Source organism: Podarcis bocagei (genome assembly GCF_964188305.1).
Source record: "Podarcis bocagei genome assembly, chromosome: 16".
Taxonomy (NCBI): Eukaryota; Metazoa; Chordata; class Lepidosauria; order Squamata; family Lacertidae; genus Podarcis; species Podarcis bocagei.
The window spans coordinates 13,246,068-13,252,067 of NC_138142.1; the positions used below are offsets into that span (position 1 = coordinate 13,246,068).

Genomic DNA, 6,000 nt, shown 5'->3' on the forward strand with positions numbered 1-6,000 from the left:
AGAGGGTTCTCCCAGGCACCCCTGTATTCAGATGGGGTTCAGTCACATCCCAGCAAACTCAGGTCATGTGCAGTTACAGCCTTGCACAACCAGCCTGCTTCCCATAAAAAAAAGATGAGACTTTCTTGCCATAAGGAAAAAGATGGGAAGATGCCCTGGAAAAGAGTGAGTCTTGCTTTGACGCAACACTGTCTTAATTTCCTGGCAAGCAAATCAGGACGAACGCTCAATAAACAGGTAATCTGAAAGCTCCTAAATGCAATATTAAAATGATAAGTCGGGCATGTTTCCCAGTAGCACCAGTCTGAAGCTTCACCTCTTCTGGTTTGGTTTGGTTTGGTTTTGGGAGGATGGCATAGAACGCCTCGTTGCCGCAGCGTGGCCTCGGCACTCCTGATTCCTTCTGCCCTGTGTTTCAGCCTGTGATGAAGAGACCTTTTGCATTATTTTAGCTAAAGATTCCACCCTGTTCCAAGACATTTTGGCACCGGAGGCGCATCACAAAATGGTTTCCCCCTTCCCCGCTAGGAGATAAAGGGCGAGTGAAGATCTGTGTCAGAAACAAGGGGGAATAAAGATCTACACTGGGATCGGCTGCCCCTTGGATCGTGACGCCTGAGGCAGTAACCTCACTTTGCCTCATGGGTGGGCCAGCCCTATCCAGTTGTTTGTATACTTGTGGGCCTTGGAGATAAATCGATTTCCCTCTCCTGTCGTGAGACCACCAAAGGACGCTTTGCTGCAGCCAAACCGGAGGGGCGGGGGAACCATACACAGTTACACGCAGGGTACGAAGCTAATCCTCACCATCTCTACCCAAAGCTCCTTCCTTTAATTGATCCCTTTATGTTGCAAGTCTTTTATTTCTGTTGTTTTAGCATCATGATACTGAGGCCTCCTAGAGGGCTTCTCAGAAACCGAACTCGAATCTTCAGTGTTGTTGTTCGTCAGCTATTTCCCCCCCTTCTTTTTTCTTTTCTTTCCATAGACGTCAATCTGGATTTATGCTGACGGGATGGAACTGACGGCAAAGCAGGACGGATGGAAACGAAAAGGGATTTGCTCCTTTCCTGATGGATTCCGCCTCGTGCTCTCCAGGGATGGCCTCGTTGTAACAATATCGGCCAGGCTAACGTTGACTTGAATGGCCTGATGGATGATTCGGATTATTTCCTGTGTGTGTGCGGAGCTGAAAAATGTGTGTGTGAGTTCACCAAACAAATAAATGCAGTCTGGCCGGCTGCCCCCCCCCACCCTTTTTCCCGGATGCCAGCTAATGACAGCTTGTGTATTAAACCACACATTGGACTACACAAGTCTTGATGATCTGCTGGGACCCTCCTCAACACAACAGATCCTGTTATATTTATGGTGCATATCCTTATGGAAAAATAAACATACTCTCTTACCTGCCAAGCAAATGTGGTTAATATTTGTAGTAACTCCCCCCCCCCCCGAATATGTCAGCAGCATAGTGCCATTTTCTACTCTACTATCTGGTTTTTCCTCTGTCAGGCACCCCCAAACTCGGCCCTCCAGCTGTTTGGGGACTACAACTCCCATCATCCCTAGCTAACAGGACCAGTGGTCTGGGATGATGGGAATTGTAGTCCCAAAACATCTGGAGGGCCGAGTTTGGGGATGCCTGTTCTAAGTAGATGCTGCTTCCATCATTCTGCCTTAGGTTTTTTCAGGGGGGTGATAAAATGAAGGGTGTAGCCTGGCATTTGACCCCAAAGTTGAGGAAATGGGCAGAAAGACGTTGGGTGGCTTTAGAAGAAAATTGGGGAACTCCATGGAAGATCAGGCTATCAGGGACTGCTAGCCACAACAGCATCTCTGTCCAAGACCCCTTGATCCTTTTCGTGTGTTCCATCTTATATTTCTGCAGCTGGTTATTCCTGCCCACCTTACCTTTGTCCCTCCTGAAATTCACTTTGTTAGTTTTGGCCCAATTCTCCAGTCTATTGAATCCCAGTTCTGTCTACTGTGTGATTAGCGAGGTTTGGAGTCGTCTGCAAATTGGATGAGCATCCCCTCAACTCCTTCGTCCAAGATCATTCATAACCCGTTGTGTTACAGAACCGTGGCCTTCTGGTCAATCTGCCACTTTGTCACATTACGTTTCAAGTGGTGGGAAAGAACTCCACACCAAAATTCCTCCCCAGATTTTGCCGCATGAAATCACACGTGGAAATTAGCAGGTAAGGAAGCTGGAATCAGGAAAATGGAATGAAGTGCTGCCTGAATACAACCCAAGTCTTTTAAGAACACAAAAGGTTCTGTCCCGATTCAACTCTTGCCTTCAAATCTGCCCTTCCTACACTCTTGAAACGGTTGGACTTAATCCGTCATTTCGGGAATGATTTTTCTGCTGGCTGATCCCAGAAATGCAAAGTCAAAATGTGTGCCCTGCATTCAGAAGAGGTCAGTGGTGGGCTTGTGCCTTGAAAACCTTTAAGACAGGTCTGCAAAAGCTGTGGCCCTGCAGATGTTGCTGCAAAGCAAGTCCCATCAGCCTCAGCCAGCATGGCCTGTGGCTAGGGGTGATGGGACGTGAAGTCCTGCCACATCTGGAGGGCCAACGTTTCCCCACGCCTGGTTTAAGATGGGGAGGGGAGGAGGAACAACAACTGCTTTTCCAAGGAAGGGCCTTTGCCCCACGGGAAAAGTCAATCCAGAACTGCAGGTGATGAGTAGGCAGAAACAAAAGGAGTTTGCAGCCTTAAGAATATGGTCTGCAAACAACAACATTCTGAAGATCCCGGGCCACAGGGAAATTAGACTGGCCTCGACCAGAGCCAGGGCCTTTTCAGCCGTGGCCCCAGCTTGGTGGAACGCTCTCCCACAAGAGACTAGGGCCCTGCAAGACAGAGCTGTTCCGCCAAGCCTTTGGCCAGGGGGCCATCTGACCTATTTTCCTTTGTATAAGAACAAGCATGAAGTATAAGAACCATCCTGTTCACAGGTCCTTATATAATCAGTGAAAACAGTTGGTCCTGGCAAGTATTAAACGCTTTGTCTTAACCTGGTAACTGCCATTTGTCCAGATTTTAATTTGAATTAATTTTAAGATGTATTTTAATTAATTGATGCCTGTTTTTATCTATACTGTGTTATTTGTATGATGTTAACCGCTCTGAGCCTGACTTCGGCTGGGGAGGGAGGGGTACAAATAAAAATTATTACAGTGGATGCTTGGGTTGCAAACGTGATCTGTGCAGGATGAATGTTCGCAACTCGCAGCATTCGCAACCCGCAGCGGTGCGTCTGCGCATGTGCGGGTTTTGATTTGGCGCTTCTGTGCATACGCGACCCCCGAAACCCGGAAGTAACCCGTTCCGGTACTTCCAGGTTTCGGCGGGTCCATAACCCAAAAAAAGGTGACCTGAAGCGTCTGTAACCCGAGGTATTGACTGTATTATTATTACTGGAAGATGCTGTGTTGGACCATTGGTCCATCTAGTTTGGTATTGTCTACACTGACTGGCAGCTGCTCTCTGGGACTCCAGGCAGGAGTCCCTCTCAACCCTACCTGGAGATGCTGGGGATTGAACCTGGGACCTTCTGCATGCCAAGCAGGTGCTCTGCCACAGCACTGCAAGAATGTAGAATGCCCATTGTTTCAGATGTTTGCGTGCCCAGGCGCAGATCCCTGCCCCTCCAGGAGACAGTCCAAGAGCAATGACTTGCACACGACAACGTACTTTGGGATTTGAAATGGCCACAGCTTTATTAACCATTTCAGATGTAGGAAACCTTGGCTTAGGCATTGTGCGTGTATCTCTCTCAGTCCCCCAGCCTGGGCACTGAGGCACAGCAGGGTTAAACGGATCAGAGGGGGCACTGCAAAACACGTGTTTACACAGCCAGCCAGCTCCCCTCTGGGCAACTTAGGGGAGCTCACCAACTGCCTTTCAGCGTTTGGCCAGTGACTCCCCTCACACAACCCCCTTTAACAGGGAACCTTGAAAATGCCGTCGCAGGGGCAGGTGAGTCACCACTTCACGCCCCCCTTATTTGAAGGATAGACTAAAGGATTCTGCCCAAGGCCTGAAACTGCCACCCAATACCACAAAATCGCAGTCTTGCCGCCAAGGCTATCTATGTAGGAATACAGTGGCACCTCAGGTTAAGTATTTAATTCGTTCCGGAGGTCCGTACTTAACCTGAAACTCTTCTTAACCTGAAGCACCACTTTAGATAATGGGGCCTCCTGCTGCCGCCGTGCTGCTGAAGCACGATTTCTGTTCTCATCCTGAAGCAAAGTTCTTAACCTGAAGCACTATTTCTGGGTAAGCGGAGTCTGTAACCTGAAGCGTATGTAACCTGAAGCGTATGTAACCCGAGGTACCACTGTAACGAGGACGACGGAAGGTTGAATGGCAAGCATGCTCCAAAACAAGCTGCCGACTAGCTCTGCAGAGGCTCCTTTTATTGGCAGAAGTCAACAATTGGAAGCAGTAGTGAAACCACTCTGAACAGGACGTATTTCCATCTAAGCACATTTCCAGCGTTAGCAAATACATGTGTCAGCAGGTGTTTCCCTAAAATGTTTTCTCCGATACTTGATTACGTCTGTGTCCCCGGTCATGCTCCAGCCAAGCGTTATGTCTAGGAACCAACTCTGTGAGAGGACAAACGATGGTCAGGGGGGAAACCCTGTTTGCTAGCCAAGAAGGCAAAAGGTCCGGGAATGTGGGCGCAATGCTCCTTAGCACACTGTTGCATGCCTGGTGCGAGGTTTGCCTCAGAACAAGCGGAGCGTCACCTCCACATACCTACACCACCAGCAACTCGCCAACCATTCCTCCAGGCAATGCCAGACATCGTCCAACCAGTGTTCATTCCCTAAAGTGGTCAGCTGCCCCCTGTCAGGTCTGAAAAATTCCACCCTATTGGGTTTAATGTCCGTATGGTTTAACCACTTGGCTACTGTGACCTGGGACCTTCTACATTCAAAACAGATGCTCTACCACAGCAGTGCAAGAATGTAGAACTCCCGTTGTTTCAGGAGATGTCTAAATGGCACATGAAATCCCAAGTATACAATATTAAAACCAATGAAAATCGGAACATAATTCTTTGCTCCATCCCATCTCCCTCTCCCGCACCTTTCCTGCTTCCCCCCTGTGCAACCCATCTCTGCGAAACACATGAAGTTAAGTAGAAGACCACCTTTCAACCAAAGCTGCTCCACCCCTGCATTAAGGGACACCCAAATTAACTACAAAGGATGGTGCTGTGGGTTAAACCACAGAGCCTAGGACTTGTTGATCAGAAGGTCGGTGGTTCGAATCCCCATGACACTGTGAGCTCCCGTTGCTCGGTCCCTGCTCCTGCCAATCTAGCAGTTTGAAAGCACGTCAAAGTGCAAGTAGATAAATAGGTACCGCTCCGGCGGGAAGGTAAACGGCGTTTCCGTGCGCTGCTCTGGTTTGCCAGAAGTGGCTTAGTCATGCTGGCCACATGACCCGGAAGCTGTACGCCGGCTCCCTCGGCCAATAAAGCAAGATGAGCACCGCAAACCCGGAGTCGGCCACGACTGGACCTAATGGTCAGGGATCCCTTTACCTTTAAATTAACTACACTGAGGGTGGGGAACTCTCTTCTGCTCAAAGGCTAAATTCTTTGCCTCTGGCCAGTGGTGAAAAGGGCCAAAGCAGTAACCAAAATTAGTTTCTACGCATACATGCACAAATAGTTCTTCATCCTTCCTTTAGACAAGTGAGAGATGTGATCAGAGTTCATGGACACATTTCAGCTGGGTAAAGGCCCTCAAGGAGGGTGTGAAAGCCAGTGAAGGGAGACCTGGCCTTGGGAGAAGGTGGCGTGGCCTTCAGAGCATTCGGGGGGCCGAAAGGAAAGGCCCGGAGGGCCACATTTGACTCCCAGGCCTGAGATACCCCACCCCTGCTCTACAAGACGATAGTGTGAATTTGTACGTGTTAAGCAAAGCAGAACCCCCGCGGGCCCTTTAGCTTAGGCAATGATTCAAAC

General features: G+C 49.1%; 1 protein-coding gene across 1 annotated transcript in view; it reads left to right on the forward strand.

Annotated features, from left to right (window-relative positions):
* The window catches only part of TXNRD2 (thioredoxin reductase 2), a 69,211-nt gene extending 67,790 nt beyond the window's left edge, over positions 1–1,421 (forward strand). Inside the window, exon 18 of the mRNA XM_081174974.1 lies at positions 989–1,421. The gene's annotated coding sequence lies outside the window, so the exon portion shown is untranslated. The remainder of the gene's footprint in view (positions 1–988) is intronic.
* Positions 1,422–6,000: the final 4,579 nt, after the last annotated feature.